General features: G+C 45.1%; 1 protein-coding gene across 1 annotated transcript in view; it reads left to right on the top strand.

The window, feature by feature from the left end:
* bloc1s1 (biogenesis of lysosomal organelles complex-1, subunit 1) overlaps positions 1-20,083 on the top strand; it is a 121,993-nt gene that overhangs the window by 65,336 nt on the left and 36,574 nt on the right. The gene's annotated exons all lie outside the window — the stretch shown is intronic.

The following is a 20,083-nucleotide window of genomic DNA, read 5'->3' as shown; positions in this document are numbered from 1 at the left end:
CAATATTTGACACTGCCCGACAACAACAACTTGCATTTATATCGCGCCTTTAATGTACCTGGGTGTTGACTGGTGAAATGTCCCTGCGCAATGGTGGGGAATTTTAGTATGTAAATATTAATACATTACAATACAGTACATGACTACAGCTAATAGCCGAGAAATCTTTTTTTGCTGCACTCTAGCTTGTAAGTATTCAGCTGAACAAACTTTGTTAATCCCAAGACCATATCTTAAAATAAAATGGCAAAAGATCACTGTTGGTTCTGAGGTGCAGATGCTAAGCATGTTTCACAAGGGGCTTCTGTGACTCTCATGTGATTTATGTTCCAGTTTTGGACTGTTGCTCCATAAAAACAAATCAAGCAAATCTTCTCTCCACGAAGTATCATGCCAAGCAAAATAATAAATTAATAAAGCCTAAAATATCTTGAATACTTTGTTTTCACGTCTTTGAATTTGAAACAGGGGTAATCTTTTAAACTTCACTCGTTGTGACTTGACTTTTTTTTGTGGGAAGTAAGTTGCGTGCTGGAAATCGGAAGGTCATTCTCTGATAGCCTGCATCCACCCAGTCCATTCATGTTGGTTTATATTGGCATTCGTCTGAGATGGGTAATGAGAGTGGAATGTGGACTACCAATAATAAGACGACAAGCAGCACCATACACAATGCTTTAAAAGAAGCGTTTCTCCCAGGGACTGGGTGTGCCATTTCGGTCTTATTTAGACGTCGTTCTACTGAATCATGTTTTGCATGTATTTCAGGCCCTCCTTCCTCCTTTAGATGTAAGATTGCTCTAGAAGTATCCTATTTGAACATCCATAAGGATTACCAATTGATCAAATCAATTTTCAAGGCGCAATATTGAATGATTTCCCACAGCATGCTCCATAGTGGAGACTATTCACAGAAGGTAGTAAAATGATATAATTGAGCATATGTCATATCACAGTATTGGAAGTGGTTCCGTGATACATTTCACGCATCTGAAAAGTCAGATTTTTTATACAGCAGTACGAGGAAATTCAAAAATTCCAAATTTGTTTCAACATGGATATTACGCAAGATGACTTAATTTTAAAATTGCATTCTGTCTTATCTTGTCAACCCTTATACCGCAGCATGTAAATGGAAAGCAACACCATTAATGTAGGATTTTTTCTCTCCATTTTTCGTCACTCATCTTCTGAAGGCAGTACCTTCCTGAGGTGCAGTTCCACAAGCGCCGATTGTGAATTTACCTGTGCCATCAGATGAGCTAATTAATGTGACCACCTCCAGCCCTTCAACCCTCTAAGATATCTGCGCTCCTCCAATTCTGATCTCTTGAGCATCCCTGATTTTCATCGCTCCACCATTAGCAGCTCTGCCTTCAGCTGCCAAGACCCTAAACTCTGGAATTCCCTCCCTAAACCTCTCCGCCTCTCCACTTCTCTTTCCTCCTTTAAGACAGTCCTTAAAACCTACCTCTGACCAAGCTTTTGGTCACCTCCCGTAATATCTCCTTATGTGGCTTGGTGTCACATTTTGTTTGATCGCACCGTGGGACGTTTTACTGCGTTAAAGGTGCTATATAAATGCAAGTTGTTGTTGTTGTGTTACTGCAGTGATGATTCCCATTGTATGACCTGATTCATAGATGGACTTTGGAATGGCATGAAGGTTACCATTTACAGCCAACTCCACCTGCAGGGTTGCGGGTTCACGAATTAGTGTTTGTAGGATGGAGACAGGACGCATTGACCTAACAATATAAGCAGGCTGAAGCTGTGCAACACATCGAGTAATCTCAATGTACTCTTCTCTGGTTGGTTGGACAGCTATATATTCTTCGCGCTGAGTGCTTGTTGCAGATGTGAGAAAGGCAAAACAAACTTGCCGTGTCTCCTTTGGGACTGCAGTCTGGGAGACCACAATAACCATGACTAGCCTCCCAGTCCCAGAGGACCCAATGTCAGTGCTCGTTAGGCAAAGTGCTGCAGTACAGCGGGATCTGGGGGTACTTGTGCATGAAACACAAAAGGTTAGTATGCAGGTACAGCAAGTGATCAGGAAGGCCAATGGTATCTTGGCCTTTATTGCAAAGGGGATGGAGTATAAAAGCAGGGAAGTCTTGCTACAGCTATACAGGGTATTGGTGAGGCCACACCTGGAATACTGCATGCAGTTTTGGTTTCTGTATTTACGAAAGGATATACTTGCTTTGGAGGCAGTTCAGAGAAGGTTCACCAGGTTGATTCTGGAGATGATGAGGTTGACTTATGAGGAAAGGTTGAGTAGGTTGGGCCTCTACTCATTGGAATTCAGAAGAATGAGAGGTGATCTTAGCGAAACGTATAAGATTATGAGGGGGCTTGACAAGGTGGATGCAGAGAGGTTGTTTCCACAGTTGGGGGAGACTAGAACTAGAGGGCATGATCTTAGAATAAGGGGCCGCCCATTTAAAACTGAGATGAGGAGAAATTTCTTTGAGGGTTGTAAATCTGTGGAATTCACTGCCTCAGAGAACTGTGGAGGCTGGGACATTGAATAAATTTAAGACAGAGATAGACAGATTCTTAAACGATAGGGGTTATGGGGAGCGGGCAGGGAAGTGGACCTGAGTCCATGATCGGATCAGCCATGATCGTATTAAATGGCAGAGCAGGCTCGAGGGGTCGTATGGCCTGCTCCTGTTCCATATCTTATGTTCTTCTAGTCACTGTACAGAGAGAGGACCCCTGCAGTATGCAAACCAGCATTTCTGTATTTTCCCCAGCTCGGGAAAATGTGTCGTTGGTTGAAAGTCGCAATGCACAAATTTACAAGTAGCTCTCTGAAATTTCACTTCTGCCTGCTGGACCTTGCCCAGTAATTGTTCGTGATACAGCAATACTTTCTATGAATTTTTTCAGAAGTGTCCAATTAAAGAAGTTTTATTCTGTGACTGAACATTTTTCTTCCTTTTTAAAAAAAAAACAAGCTTTTTGTTTTAATTTATGTAATAATGGATTCCACCTGTAATAATAGCTTGAATGATGTGTATATTTTTTAAGAATCTGCCCTGTGTTTTTCACCCTGTGTATGGAATCTTTGAACTCCTACTATAATTACTTGCACCATGCATCTGTAATGAACTAACATCTGGTACTTATTGTAAGCCATTCAGTTGCATCTTGATAAATACAAAACTAGTTTGCTCTGCTTTTAGACTTTTATCCAAGCACATTGCATAGACAAAAATTAGCAATTTGCAATACCAGTACAGTTCCTTATTTAAACATTTGGTTTACTGAATCGATTTGTAAAAGTGTGTTGACTGGCTACTGTGATGAATGATGAAAGCTACAATGATTGCGAGGGGTGGGGTGACATTTTTGCAGAAAGTTCTCCGATGCTGTAAATAACATTTGAACCGTCAACCTGATGCTGTATTTTTAATGTATCTAATGCCCCCTTTATATTACAGAGCCGCCTCAAGTAGAAGCAATTCAGCCATGTAGAGGCCATGTTAGCCATGATGGCTCAGTTGGTAGTACCCAAGCGCCTCTGAGTTGGAAGGTTGTGGGTTCACAAAAATCTAGGCTGACACTTCAGTGCAGTACTGAGGGAGTGCTGCGCTGTCGGAGGTGCCGTCTTTCGGATGAGACGTTAAACCGAGGCCCTGTCTGCTCTCTCAGGTGGACGTAAAAATCCCATGGCACTATTTCAAAGAAGAGCAGGGGAGCTATCCCCGGTGTCCTGGGGCCAATATTTATCCCTCAATCAACATCACTAAAACAGATTATCTGGTCATTATCACATTGCTGTTCTGGGAGCTGCTTGTGTGCAAATTGGCTGCCGCATTTCCTACGTTTCAAGGATTATGCTGGATAGCCTCTTGTTGGCCAACATGGACACGATGGGCTGAAATGGCCTCCTTCCGTGCTGTAAACTTCTACACTTTTCTCTGTTTCAATGGTGACAACAGTTCAAAATGTACTTAATTGGCTGTAAAGTGCTTTGGGGCATCCTGAGGTTGTGAAATGTGTCATATAAATGCAAGTCTTTTCTCTGCTTTTTTCTGGTGTTATGGAATGCACTGCCTGCATTTTATCGGCTGATTTCACAGAACTAGTGCTTCCCACCAGACCTTCCCAGTGGCTGGAGAAGGCCCATGCAGCCCAGCGAAGGGAAAAGCTCATCGGCTGGCTTGTGTGCGTGAGCTGAGCGTTGCTATTAAGAACTAGTTGGTTGATTAGCAAAGGTTTAACAATCACACGACACATTACCAGTTCATCCACCAGGCTCACAACCACCTGCCTTCATCGTGGATCCCCCAAACCCAACTGGCTGGGGTTTTATTGAGTCTTCTGAACATCATGTGACTGGCTAAGCCACTCACAACTCAACAGCTCGACAAACGTGTGAGCATACTCACCGGTGCATACGTTACAAGCGGCAATTCTGTTTAATGCTGGTGTTGCTGCTGCCTTCAGAGGCACCAGTAAAACCTGCCTTGTTTTATTCTTGGCATCTCTGGAGACAGCCACGTTGCCTGTTTTACCTCGCAGCACTGCTGTTGAAGTCAGTGTTACTACTCATGCCAAGGCTGGAAAGGAAAAAAATCAGAGCAATCAATTCCGGCTCCGACATCCAATATTGGATTAGGTGAATCACAATAAATAAAGAAACACTCCTCTGTGTTTTATAACTAGCGTACTTTTTAAATTTGTGATGCACGATTACGAAATGTGATAATGACGTAGTGGCAGAACTAATTGAAGCACAAACAGCCTTTGGATGATTGAATATATGGGATACTGGATAAACAAGCTTACTATTAGTGCAACAAATGCAGTGACCATGGGCTCAATTTTCCCCAGTGATTTGCGCCGTTTTTTTGACCTAAATTTAAAAATCCAAGTTTCTCCAAAGATTGTGCGCCAGCGTACCTCAGTTACGATTTTTTTAGGTTAGTTTTTTGTTTTGTGTCATAGGGGGCATAACCCGGTGTCTGCACTAGTTTTTCACATTTATGCAAGTTTGGCCAACTTGCATATCTCCTAGGACGGCATATGTGACCACTCCCAACAAACCTTCTGGACACTTGAGAAAAACCAGCGCACATCAAAAATTCGGTGCAGAAAGACGCCATTGTTTTTATGCGAAGTTTTGGAGGGAGTCAAGAACACATTAAATATGCATCATGAAGCTTAATTTTTTCAAACTTAAAATGGAAGTTGAATGCAATTCTTTCATTTTGGATTTTTTTCAAAGTGCCACGCCACCACCGAATGCCTCCAAACAGGGCTCGAGGATCGGAGTGTTGGCTGGCAGAATTGCTCCCTCACCCGGACACGGGCTCGGGGCTCGGCTTCAAAATAAGCCCGGGGGGCAGGGATGGAAGCTAAACTGAAGGGATGAGAATCATTCCACTATGCAGCAGCGTCATATGAAGCTCGGGCGGGGGGAGGGGTTTCCTGATCTGAGCAAGCCTTTTGCACTTGCCCAATCCAGAGTGTGGTCCATACTAAGGCGTCGACCTTGGGGAGAGAGACAACAAAGAAGCTTGTCCTGTTTTGAGTTTCTTGCAAAGGTACAATTTAATCATGGGGGCAATATTGACAATGCTATACCTTGTGCAAGCCTTCTGCATGATGGTGCTGCGGAGGAGACAATTGATTCGACGTCATCGCATGAGGAACCTCCGAGCACGTAGGATGATGGGCAGTAGACCTTGCCCACATCGGGTATATCATACCTGCACCTGAGCAATGCAGACTGTGTGAGAAGGCTGCGTTTCCGCAAAGAAGTTGTAACCGAGATCAGTGAGTTAGTGAAAGCAAACCTGCAACCTAGAAGTGTCAGGAGGACTGCTTTGTCAGTTGAAGTGAAGGTTACAGCTGCACTTTCATTCTATGCATCCGGATCATTGCAGGCCACAACTGGGGGTGTGTGCCATTTCTCAACATGCAACATATATCTGCATTCGGCAGGTGACTGCTGCATTATATGCCCGGAGGAATGACTACATAAAGTTCCCCATGACCGCCCAGACAATGCGTGAAAGGGCTGTGGGCTTCTCCAGGATTGCTGGCTTCCCAAAGGCACATCATCATCATCATCATAGGCAGTCCCTCGGGCTCGAGGAAGACTTGCCTCCACTCTTAAAATGAGTTCTTAGGTGGCTGAACAGTCCAATACGAGAGCCACAGTCCCTGACACAGGTGGGACAGATAGTCGTTGAGGATAAGGGAGGGTGGGGCAGGTTTGCCGCACGCTCTTTCCGCTACCTGAGCTTGATTTTTTCATGCTCTCAGCGATGAGACATAGAAACATAGAAACATAAAAAATAGGTGCAGGAGTAGGCCATTCAGCCCTTCTAGCCTGCACCGCCATTCAATGAGTTCATGGCTGAACATGCAACTTCAGTACCCCATTCCTGCTTTCTCGCCATACCCCTTGATCCCCCTAGTAGTAAGGACTTCATCTAACTCCCTTTTGAATATATTTAGTGAATTGGCCTCAACTACTTTCTGTGGTAGAGAATTCCACAGGTTCACCACTCTCTGGGTGAAGAAGTTTCTCCTCATCTTGGTCCTAAATGGCTTACCCCTTATCCTTAGACTGTGACCCCTGGTTCTGGACTTCCCCAACATTGGGAACATTCTTCCTGCATCTAACCTGTCTAAACCTGTCAGAATTTTAAACGTTTCTATGAGGTCCCCTCTCATTCTTCTGAACTCCAGTGAATACAAGCCCAGTTGATCCAGTCTTTCTTGATAGGTCAGTCCCACCATCCCGGGAATCAGTCTGGTGAATCTTCGCTGCACTCCCTCAATAGCAAGAATGTCCTTCCTCAAGTTAGGAGACCAAAACTGTACACAATACTCCAGGTGTGGCCTCACCAAGGCCCTGTACAACTGTAGCAACACCTCCCTGCCCCTGTACTCAAATCCCCTCGCTATGAAGGCCAACATGCCATTTGCTTTCTTAACCGCCTTGAGATGCTCATCACCCTCCCGGATGCACTTCCTTCACTTAGGGCAGTCTTTGGCCAGGGACTCCCAGGTTTCGGTGGGGATTTTGCACTTTATCAGGGAGGCTTTTGAGGGTGTCCTCTGCCCACCTTTGGCTCGTTTGCCATGAAAGAGTTCCGATTAGAGCGCTTGCTTTGGGAGTCTCGTGTCTGGCATGCGGACAATGTGGCCTGCCCAGCGGAGCTGATCAAGTGTGGTCAGTGCTTCAATGCTGGGGATGCCGGCCTGGTCGAGGACACCAGCGTTCAAAGGTACAGGGCTTCATTGATTGCAACCACATCGCCTTGCGAGCACCTTTGGAGGATTCGGAGATGTACAGGAACAGAAAAGGCTTCCACTCCATTAATGTGCATCTCGTGTGTGACGACATGCATCGCATCATGTCAGTTGATGCAAGATACCCTGGGAGCACCCATGATGTGTTCATCCTATGCGAGAGCGCTATATCTGCCATGTTTCAGCAGCAGCCAGAAGGGCAGAGCTGGCTACTGGGAGACAAAAGGTACGGCCTCACCACCTGACTCATGACACCCCTACACGTAACCCGGATGGAAGCTGACCGGGAATACAACATGTCGCACGCAGAGAAGGCCATTGGCATCTTGAAACAGCGTTTCTGATGTCTGGACCATTCTGAAGGCTACTTGCAATACTCCCCTGAGATTGTTGGTCAGTTCACTGTTGTGTGCTGCATGCTGCATAACTTAGCCACCATGAGGCAGCAGCAGCTGGTAGTAGAAGACCCACCTGAGGTGAGAGTGGCTGATGATGAGGAAGATGCAGATGACAAGGAGGAGGAGGACGAGGAAGCCATGCAACTACCTGAACCCGGAACATGACGGTGGAGGAGGGCGAACCGTCGTGCCCCTTTAACGATTGCTCGAGCCTTGCGCTAGCAGCTCATCCGTGAACGCTTTGCTGCCTGAAGGCTCAGCGGCAACTATTCCAAATGGACCATGTTTACTGTTTGGACCTGTTCCATAATGTTGTGTTCATGGAACAAATAATGGAAGTGATTCAGTTATAATTGAAAATATATTTTATCCAAAAGTTTAACAAACACTTGTTTGTACTTAACTTTAATAAAAATGTTCTTGTATCAAACTTTAAAGTTTTCAGTTAAGATCACTTAAAAACTTTCAGATCACTTACAAACTTTTAAACTTGTAAATTTACATAACTTACAAAAAACTTTCAATTTGAAAGTTAGAACAGTTAGAACAACAATAATAATAACAACAGCAGCAAAGAAAGGCTGCACCCATCTCTCCTCCACCTTATTCTAAGACCGCCTGCTGCACTTGGTCTTGGTAACTCCACCATCCCTGCCCGCAGGCGGTGGTGCAGCGTTTCTCGGGTTGGTACCAAGCTTATTTTTTCGAACATCTCTAGTAATGCGCACTTCTTGATTGGCGGGGGCTGGGGGCGCGGAACAGGCGGTAATGTGGAGGGCCCGGCTTGGGCCTCTTCAGAGGCTAATCTGAGGATTGGAATGGGAGTGGGCGCAGGGTCTGGGCGTGTTCCCTTATTACAGCAGCTAACTCTGACATTCCCTCCCTCATGTGTCAACTACCTGCAACATTCCCTCCCTCATGTTCACTGACAGCGCATCAGCTGCCTGCGACATTCCCTCCCTCATGTGCACCGACATTGTTTCTGCTGACTGAGATATTCCCTCCCTTATGTTCCCGACCAGTGTTCCCATTTCTCGTGAGAGTGTTACTTTTCCCGACAGTCGCGATACTTCATCACACACCTCACTGATGGTGTCCAGGTGTGATCGTGTATGGTCAATGCTCTCCGCACTCGCTCTCCGCACTCATTACCATCATCTGCACCACATCTGTTAGACCCTCCACCTCAGGAGAGCACTGTTGAGCTCTCTTTCCCCTCCTCACCCTGGGTGTCGCTCGTTGCATCCCACTGGGACCCTCAGCCTCGGACTGTGGGAAACCATGGAATGTCCCACAAACATTCGTACCACTCAGGAAAGGGGCTGGCACCTCAATGGGCGGCACCTGCACCTCCTCCAGAGTGAGTACAACAGTGGGGGCTTCATCCATCACCTCCCCCTCCCCCTCACCCCCATGCTCTTGGTCTGGAAGGTGGGATTGGAAGATGTTCTCCTCCTCAGGCTCGTCCGTGTCTGAATCTTCTTCTGCATCAGCTTCAGCCTCGTCAGAGTTGGCCTCAAGTTCTGCAAAATATAACAGAACAGACAAATGGTTAGCAGCAGAGGAGGGGGCCGGATGGGTGACATGAGTAGGCTCACACAGCACAGGCAGGAGGCTGATTTGAAGGACCACAATGAATGATAGCACATTGCATCAACCGAAGCGTAGCTGACGGAGACATCCCCATGAACCGAAGCATGGCTAGCCCGCGCAGTACTTAACATTTAGCAAAGCCAGACTGTGGAATTTGCAGGCCTTACCCTCTCCCTCGAGTGTGGGCCCAGCTTGTGCAGTGGTGGTTGCTTTTCTTCAGGCAGGACCCATCAAAGCAGCGACCTCTCTTCCAAGGGTGTCAGTGGGTGCAGATTTGCCGGGCCTCCTCCTGTTCGAGTTCTTTCCCTTTTATTATGTGCCACCTTCCTCTGCAAAGATGAAAATATAACTTTTTAGAGAGGGTGTCTTTCTGCTGGGTGGGACATACAGATGGTCACATTTACAATTGCAATTCCAGTGAATAAATGAAAATATTACTTACACTAACTACTTGACCAAGGTCCTGCCACTTTTTACACTGGCCTCCAGACCTCAGGGTGGTCACCATTGCAGTCATCTTCTGCAACTTGGTTCCAGCGTTTCTTCTTTTCTTTTGGTGAAACTTTGATGTGATCTCTGCTGGTATCCAGCTCGTGCCATCTGGCCTCAATTAAAGTAACCAGTGCCTCCACTTCATCCTGTAAGAAATTCTTGGTCCTTGAGCAGCGTTGCATCTTGTATTGCAGCTCCGATTTTTCCAATCAGAATTAAAGTTCTCGCACACAACTGGCTCTTTAAAAATGACCAAATGCAGATCGGGAGCTGTACTGGGCATGCGCGCCTATAGCAATCACGTCAAAAATGGCCTTTTTTTTCGCGGATGCGCAGAAGGGGGGCGGGGAGTGGGGCACATTGTTTTTTACGGCGCAGACATTAGGCTCCACCCCCCCGAAGCTGAAGGACAGGCTGCGTGGCACCAATTTCAAAAAATAAAAGGGGGAAACTTGCTAGTTTTTCTTTGGAGTAGTCGGGGCCAAAAAAACGGGCGTAACTCTGGCAGTACGCCAAAAAAACGGCATTGGGGAAAATTGAGCCCCAACATTTTAGTCCTTATTCTCGTGAATAAACAGGAATCTGTATGGAAAGTGAGTGAGGTGCAGTGAGTTAGAATATTGTCCTGTAGCACTGGCACCTACGTTGAGCTGTGCCTTAGAAGGACAGTAAGAATGTTTCCTTGTTCTGCACCTTCTAAAGGTTCGAAGTGAAATAAATGTGGTGAGTCAGCCCAGCTCCCACTGGGTACTGACCCATAGCACAGAACTACACAGAGGTTAATACTTCAAATTGACTCAAAGAAGATGCATGATTTCTCTGATGGCTCAGTGAGTGTATCGAGTGAGTTACTGAACCTTCCAGACCAGGAAGGTCCCTGATTAAATCTCTGGCACTAATTAGCAAATCTAATTGGGAGTGGAGGTAGGGGTTTGACTGGATTAGGCAGGGCAAAGTCGGCCTGGGCTTCCGCTCCTGATTCCTATCCAAAGAACCGTGCTGGAAGTACACGTGTGAAAATGCTGGGCTGAGTACATGATCAGGATCCCCCCCTACAGACAAGTAGCCCGCCAACTCTCTCTGTCGCGGTTCACACATGAATAACAGCCACTTGGATGAGACACTGGAGGGCGATTGGCACCTGTAGATCACTGCCCAAGCTCGGCATCTACTTCAGTCGAGGAGAAAAAATTGTTGAGGAAAATTGGTCAGAAACAAAATGAAGCGACATGAATGGTGTGGAAAATAGAAATGGCACACTGGTGTTGGAGGGAGTTCTTTCCTGAGAAAGGGACTGAGTAGAGCTTTACCTTGCATCTAAACCACGATAGGACTTTCCACTCCTCGGGACTGATGTCCTTCACCTTGAAATGCTTTTCTTTTTAAATGGTGATTTACGTGTCTGGTGTTGTAAGGGTTAAAGGAACAGCAGTCTCCATTCAAACTTTCCTGCGTAGAACTGAATTTTGGATATCTGTTGTCGCCAACTAAAAGAATCCTGTTTCTTAAGGCAACCGAAACTACACTTGGATAGAGTCAACTGTTTTATCTGCCTGTCCAGATGTAGACTCAAACCTTTGTTCTGATTTTTGTTTCAGGAAGGAAGTTTAAAAATAGATGTATCTTGTAATTGCTTGGCGATTCAATGATGAGTAACATTGCTGGAGTACTTTGAATGGCCAACAATGGCCATAACTATGAGTAACATTGCTCATTAGGGGAGAATGTAAAATTGTTAACATATTTTCACATAAGTGAATTTTTGCCTTTTGTGCTCAACTTGAATATCTGCGTAGGGTGGGGCAGAGGAAAGGGAAGGTTTGGGATTATAGCTCTGAGTTCTGATGTTTGTTTTGCTGCTGGTGAATTTCATCAAAAACCTGAAGAATCTCAGTAATGCAGTATTTCATGTTCACGAGACACAGGTATACAGCAAGGAAAAATGTACTTTTATTTCAAAGAATACAAGTACCTGACTTCAATTTTGAGAAATTTCAGGATAACCTGCTCAAAGCTGGGCTGTTGGTCCAAATCCACATTTGGGTTTCACTGAGAGAGTTTGTCTACTTCCTTGCATGGCTGCAATGCTCGGGGTTCAACAGTAATGGTATCCCTGAGCTGGACCATCCTGCCCTCCCAAGGATAATGAGGTTGTGTGGAGTACAGAAGGAGGGAAAGAGTCAAAAATGTATTCAAGAAAATTCAAGTCAAATCTGTTTCAGTCAGTTTATCTCTTATTTCATGTGCAGTTATGCCAGTTGCTGACAAGAAATGCTTAAGACTATCCAATTGTGTACATGCATGTGTTTGTGCGTACATTTTATAGATGGAAATGGCTTGAAGCAGAATAATAGGTTTGGCCTGCTCGACAGCCAAGTGCAGAAATGGTATTGTTAAGAATCTTGGAATGGAAACATTCTGTGATTGCTTTTGGACAGAGTCCTTTGTTCAATTTTGTTTGAACCTAATTTTCTGCAGTCCGAGCAAGAGGGCTCACGTCTCTCAGTAGTTGTTATGCTCAAGTGACCAAAAATATTAGATTTAAGAGGGTGGAAATTTGGTCGCACCTCTGTTGCGGCGTTAATCCTGACAGGACGGTAGATTTTGCGCCGGGAAATAGTTTGCGTCTCTAGCCGCAAAATTCGCCAACTGGGCCCTGAGTGTGGGACGGAGCGCTAAGGGAGGCGTTCCACACCTCTTTTAGGGCGCTAGGACAGCTGAGCAACTGAAAGTCCCGAGCTAAACAGCCGGCCTCGGAGCGCTCCTGAGTGAAGCTTCCCTAGGGAAGAAAAATCTGGAAAAAAAACACCAAAAACATTCCCAATACCTTAGTTATGCCACATCCACATAAATCGCAAAAATAAAAACCAATCACGCTTACCCGAGGCCGACATTCCTTCCCTCACTGCGGCCGCTACAGCTCGGAACGCCCGCTTTCCCAGGCGGTCCCACTAGGGGGCACTGCGGGACGCTACGGATTGCGCACGAATCAAATTTCGAGCCGGTGTCGTAACCAGGGGACGTTACACACCGGCTCGCCTCTCCCGGGCGGTACTGCTCTGCGCCCCCGCAAGCACTGCACCGAATGTCCCGCCGGGGTGCTGGAAGCTGACCGCACGCCCGGAAATGCTCTCCGCCGCCATTACCGCCCTTCCGGAGTGCAAACAGAAGCGGCAATGGATCGAGAACCCAGCCCAAGAAGTTTTCAAATAAAACGCACTGCACTTTTAAATTCTTTATTTCTATTCTTCACTTCTTACCCCTCTGGTCTCGAGTACATCCCCGAGTTTCATCACTTCACCATTGGTTGCCGTGCCTTCAGCTGTCTCGGCCCTAAGTGCTAGAATTCCCTCGCTAAACCTCTCTTTCCTCCTTTTAAGATGCTCCTTAAAACCTACCTCTTTGACTAAGCTTTTGGTCACCAGTCCTGATATCTCCTTATGTGATATAAAATTTTGTTTGATAACGCTCCTGTGAAGCACCTCGGGACGTTATACTACACTAAAGGCGCTATATAAATGCAAGTTATATATCCAATTATATTTCTCCTGATCTCCCCCTCCGGTTCTTTTGCCAATTATCTTAAATCTGTGTCCTCTGGTTACTGGCCCTCCCGCCTCTGGAAACAGTTTCTCCTTATTTGCACCATCAAAACCTCTCATGATTTTGAACACCTCTATTAAAGCTCCAGAAGTATTTTCCCCCTTTCTTTCCTTTCTCCTGGATATCGACCTCGTGCTGTGACATGTGGTTTTCTTCCTGATATGGTAATCCATTTAATGTATGTTGCACTATACTACACATTGTTATATAGATTGATGACAAAAATAAAACTTGGTCACAATTGGTCTGAAAACAGACTAGGCCTGTCCTTCAAGGACGGCCACCACCACGAGAGCTTTTAAAATGTGAGTATGTTTACATAAACCTTTCGAGGGTGGAGACAAAAAATTACATGTGACACACCACGAAGTAAAGAATGAACATTCACACCCTGAGGGATACCAACATCTTTCATGTGTGTATGTATTATACAGGCAACTCTTGATTATCCGTACACTGATCCAACGGGAAACCGTTGTAATGGGATTTAAAATTCTGTTGCTAACTAGTGAAAAGACAGCTCCAAATAATTGGGAAAAATCGCCTTCGAAACACTGTGCTTATTTGTATTTGCTCATTCTCTCTCTCTCTCACACACACTCTCACACTCGCACAGTCTCTCTCACACACTCTCACACTCGCACAGTCTCTCTCTCACACTCTCTCTCACACTCGCACATTCTCTCTCTCACACACTCTCTCACACTCGCACATTCTCTCTCTCACACACTCTCTCACACTCGCACATTCTCTCCCACACTCGCACATTCTCTCTCGCACATTCTCTCTCACATTCGCACATTCTCTCACACACTCTCTCACACTCGCACATTCTCTCACACACTCTCTCACACTCGCACATTCTCTCTCTCACACACTCTCACACTCGCACATTCTCTCTCACACTCGCACATTCTCTCTCTCACACACTCTCTCACACTCGCACATTCTCTCTCACACACACTCTCACTTGCACATTCTCTCTCTCACATACACTCTCTCACACTCGCACATTCTCTCTCTCACACACTCTCACACTCGCACATTCTCTCTCGCACATTCTCTCTCACACTCGCACATTCTCTCACACACTCTCACTCGTACATTCTCTCTCACACTCGCACATTCTCTGTCTCACACACTCTCTCTCACACTCGCACATTCTCTCTCACACACACTCTCACACTCGCACATTCTCTCTCACACACTCTCTCTCACACTCGCACATTCTCTCTCGCACACTCTCTCACACTCGCACATTCTCTCTCACACTCGCACATTCTCTCTCACACACTCTCTCACACTCGCACATTCTCTCTCACACTCGCACATTCTCTCTCACACTCGCACATTCTCTCTCACACTCGCACATTCTCTCTCTCACACTCGCACATTCTCTCTCTCTCACACTCGCACATTCTCTCTCTCTCACATTCGCACATTCTCTCTCTCACACTCTCTCTCACACTCGCACATTCTCTCTCTCTCACACTCGCACATTCTCTCTCTCTCACACTCGCACATTCTCTCTCTCACACTCGCACATTCTCTCTCTCACACTCGCACATTCTCTCTCTCACACTCGCACATTCTCTCTCTCACACTCGCACATTCTCTCTCTCTCACACTCGCACATTCTCTCTCTCTCACACTCTCTCTCACACTCGCACATTCTCTCTCACACTCGCACATTCTCTCTCACACTCGCACATTCTCTCTCTCTCACACTCGCACATTCTCTCTCTCTCACACTCGCACATTCTCTCTCTCACACTCGCACATTCTCTCTCTCTCACACTCGCACATTCTCTCTCTCTCACACTCGCACATTCTCTCTCTCTCACACTCGCACATTCTCTCTCTCTCACACTCGCACATTCTCTCTCTCTCACTCGCACATTCTCTCTCACACACACTCTCTCTCACACTCGCACATTCTCTCTCTCTCACACTCGCACATTCTCTCTCACACTCGCACATTCTCTCTCTCTCACACTCGCACATTCTCTCTCTCTCACACTCGCACATTCTCTCTCTCACACTCGCACATTCTCTCTCTCTCACACTCGCACATTCTCTCTCTCTCACACTCGCACATTCTCCCTCTCTCACACTCGCACATTCTCTCTCTCTCACACTCGCACATTCTCTCTCTCTCACACTCGCACATTCTCTCTCTCTCACACTCGCACATTCTCTCTCACACACACTCTCTCTCACACTCGCACATTCTCTCTCTCACAGTAAGAATCACCCAACTCTGCCCTTGCTTTGCTGGCGTGTATGCGTGTGTGTGTGTGTGTGTGTGTGCACTGCTGCAGCCGCTGTCTCTCGCGGCCGCTGCTGACGTTGGGAACGTGGGCAGAGCTGGCACCGGGTTCCAGGCACAGAACCTGTACATGCGTGCTGGTAATGTCCATCTTTTGTTACTGTTTGTAGCTGATTGTATTGGTTCATTAAAGTTTTAACTTAGAAATGTAAACTCTCCCTAACGATTGTTTTTATTCAAAATGTAGACTCGCCCTAACGGAAAAATCGTTTACCCGGAATAGCCCAATCCCCGAGGGACCCAGATAATCGAGAGTTGCCTGTATACATATTCCTCCGGCTGCTAAAGTGAGCAAGGAAGTAGTTGTGACTATAAAATGAGGAAACCTGTTGAAAGTTGCCCACAAAGTACGCTCTAGTTTGAGATAAAGTGGGATGAGAGAAATAAAGCAGGTGCAACAGTTTGTGGAGGTGACCCATCTTTATCTACACAACATTGTGATTAGAGTGTGTGAATGTCTTGAATTTCTTTTCTCAGACACTCTGATTTTTTCATTGTTTTGAGGATTTCTTGCTATCATTGCAAGGTCAGTGCTGCTCAGAATGGCGAGCAGTCTTGACAGGGATGATAGAGAAGGCAAACAATAGAGTGCAGAGTCAATGAGAACATATATTTGGAATCTTTTAAATTCAGCAGCCTCAGTATTTTTTTTTCCTCAGTTTATAAATAACAAAATATTGTCTTAAACTCCTCCTCCTAATATCTAGAATATTTCAGTAGTTGAGTCATTCACATCTGATATTTGATCCTTTGGGAAGTTATTTTTTTATTCTGTGAGACCATGGGGGAGGGATACTGGGCATAGAGGGTAAATGTTAAATTTGGCAATCCTGATCTGGAGGCCAATCCTTTTGTCGTCTTTTTTTTAAACTGAGATACAAGAGTATATATTCCAAACATACTCAATGAAGAACGCCATTCAAGGTCCTCTCCTAAAGTATATTCCTTTATTAAAAACCACACAGGTGAGGGATAGCACGTTGAAAGAATGCAATTCTCCGCGTGTCAATTTTTGTATAATTACTCTTCTGTGAAGCAGCTTGGGAAGGTCCCTACGTCCAAGGCGCTATACAAATGCAAGTTGTTGTAATGAGTTGCTGATCGCACTTCTGTTGCCACGGGGAATGTGCCAAGCAAAAGCCAGATGCTTTAGCACGGGAAGGTGGTTGGGGAAGACATGAGAAGCAGGAGATTTTCAAAGTTCTCGTGACCATCTTGGTGACAAATTGTAGAGCAGCATTGGTGAATGCTTGGCGATGGGAATCCCCAAGCAAGTATCTCATTTGCATAACAATCATGCTAATTGATGAGTAAACTGCAACTCCTCAATTTAAAAAGGAAAAAGTACTAAAAATCAAATCAGTAAAGGATTTGTTTTATTACTTTACCTTTCCTAACTATAATCTGGAATTGTCCTTAATAAAACCAATGTCCAATTTAAATTTGATTATGTCTTGTGTCCATAATGACGAGCAATGAGTGATAGCGACAGCCTCGTCAAAATTGCTCTGAGCAGTAAATCAGCTTCTCGCTCTTGCAGTGGGCTAAAAGGCGTTTTCAAAGAAAGAGCGCAAGAGGGCCAAGCTTTCTAATACTTGTACATTTTAAAGTTATAGTGACATCTACAGTTTAGAACCTTGGTTCGGCCACACTTGGAGTACTGTGAACAATTCTGGGCTCCATATTATAAAAAGGATACAGAGGCACTGGAGGTGGTGCAAAAAAGATTTACTAGAATGATACAAGAGCTGAGAGGTTATACATATCAGGAAATATTGAATAGTCTTTTTTTCTCTAGAAAAGAGAAGGCTGAGGGGGTGACCTGATGGAAGTTTTTAAGATTTTGAAAGGGTTCGATAGGGTAGACTTAGATAAGATGTTTCCACTTGCAGGCAAAACCAGAGCTAGGGGCCATAAATATCAGATAGTCATTAATAAATCCAATGAGGAATTCAAAAGGAACTTCTTTACCCAGAGAGTGGTGAGAATGTGGAACTCGCTCCCACAGGGAGTGGTTGAGGCGAATAGTATCGATGCATTTAAGGGGCAGCTGGATAAACACATGAGGGAGAAAGGAATAGAAGGATATGTTGATGGGGTGAGATGAAGAGGGGTGGGAGGAGGCTCGTGTGGAGCATAAACACCGGCACGGACCTGTTGGGCCGATTGGCCTGTTTCTGTGCTGTAAATACTCTAATACTTTGTAACCTTTGCTGGTCTAGTGTGTTCTTACCACCATGATTGCTTTTGAGAAGCTTCTCAAAAAAAAAACGCTACTTTCTCAATTGAGCTTTCATCCCTGCTTCCAATGAGTGTTTTGAGGTCAGGTGCAACAGTAGTCCACTTTTGTTGCCCTTGCAATGTGTCTGAAATCCAACCCCATCATAGTATTATCACTGTTCGAGTGTTCATCTTTATTTTTCTTCCTATATTCCTCAAGATCTTCAATGTCTGCATGTAAATCATAAGCATCGTTATACAGATCTCATTGATCATTTTTATGATTTTGCTGCAAGTTGGGAACAAAATCAATCTCGCCCTTTCACCATTATGCTCATGGGTTCTATGTTTCACTCCGCAGCCTCTAACACTTGCAGATTATAGAAACGTAGAAATTTACAGCTCGGAAGGAGGCCATTTCGGCCCATCGTGTCTGTGCCGGCTGGTCAAAACAATGTCCAAACAGCAATTTCCAAAGAAAGATTATGTATGTAATAATGATTGTAAAAAGTTGTTCACTGCCATCCCAATCTATTCTTTTTCCCTCCTCGCCCCAGAATTAAACCTTGGACTGCTATGTGTCTAATGCAGGAAATCGAGTGAGTTTTGAGGGAAGCTGTACTCCTCAAGATAGAAGGCAACGCTGAGGAATGTTTTTTTCCCCCCACTTGGCACTCAACAATCCAAGCCTTTGAATGGTCTGGGGTGGTTGAAAATGTATAGATTTATGCATTATGGTGCATTTTAACTTGAGTTCGATACTTTTGCTTAAACCATACAGGATATTTTTGTTGAAACCTCTTTCATGGATATGACGTTACATCACATTTTAATTGCTGGAAGTATTCACTTCAAAGGCTTCCTTGATGACTCGGTTGTTAAGGAAGTGAGTTACTGTGCCGTACATACCGGAAGGTCCCAGGTTCCCCAGCTCTATGCTGGGTTAGCTCATACCTCAGTGCCACTTGATCGAGATATGTCAAGATGGCAGGTGCTCAGCTCAACCAGTGCCTTCAAGAAAGTAGTTAGTCACTTGAAGGGAGTGTTCCAAGTACAAGTATTCTAAACCCGTACCACACTAAATTACTTTACATTACAACAGTGACTACACTCCGAAAGTACTTCATTGGCTGTAAAGCATTTTGAGACGTTCAGTGGTCATGAAAGGCGCTATATAAATCCAAGTCTTTCTTTCTTGCATAGACTAATCGAGCTACAATGAAACCCAACCACAAAGAATTAATAAACCCATCATTTAAAAACTACACAAATTAATTTTTAGGATCTGTATATTATTAAGTCTTGTGTCGAGCATGTACTTCCTGTTTTCACTTCTTGTGTGACGATTTTGTCACACCTGGGTATTACATTTAGACTGTAAGCTTTGTCTAGCTTGCCATTCAGTTCTCCCACCATCATTCGGAGCTCCTCCAGACTCCCGGGTGCATTCCTCGAGGTGGCACTGCAGCTCATTGCATTTTTTTGTCTTCACTTTTTTTTTCCCTACCTCCAGCTGTCAGATGAGTTTTACTTATTTCTTTTTTTCCTTTTCTTTTCCTCATCCCGCAAACTATCTTTATATATCATTTACTTTTATTTGCCACCATATGCCACTCGCCATCTTCCACCCTTGAGCCGGCTTATTAAAATAAAAAGAAAGACTTGCATTTATATAGCGCCTTTCACGACCCCCGGACTTCTCAAAGCGCTTTACAGCCAATGAAGTACTTTTGAAGTGCAGTCACTGTTGTAATGTGGGAAACACAGCAGCCAATTTGCGTACAGCAAGCTCCCACAAAAAGCAATATGATAATGACCAGATAAACTGTTTTTGTTATGTTGATTGAGGGATAAATATCGGCCAGGACACCGGGAATAACTCCCCTGCTCTTCTTTGAAATAGTGTCCGTGGGACCTTTTACGTCCACCTGAGAGAGCAGACGGGGTCTCGGTTTAACGTCACCTCCAACAGCACAGCGCTGCACTGCACTGGAGTGTCAACCTAGATTTATGTGCTCAAGTCTCTGGAGTGGGACTTGAACCCACAACCTTCTGACTCCGAGGCGAGAGTGCTGCCCACTGAGCCACGGCTGACACAAATAACATAGAACTACAGGTGCTTGGCCTCCCTGTGAAGGATTGGGATCGAGCCTGCGGCCTCCTATTT

Source organism: Pristiophorus japonicus, chromosome X, assembly GCF_044704955.1.
Source record: "Pristiophorus japonicus isolate sPriJap1 chromosome X, sPriJap1.hap1, whole genome shotgun sequence".
Classification (NCBI taxonomy): domain Eukaryota; kingdom Metazoa; phylum Chordata; class Chondrichthyes; family Pristiophoridae; genus Pristiophorus; species Pristiophorus japonicus.
This window is presented reverse-complemented; position numbering and strand designations above follow the sequence as displayed.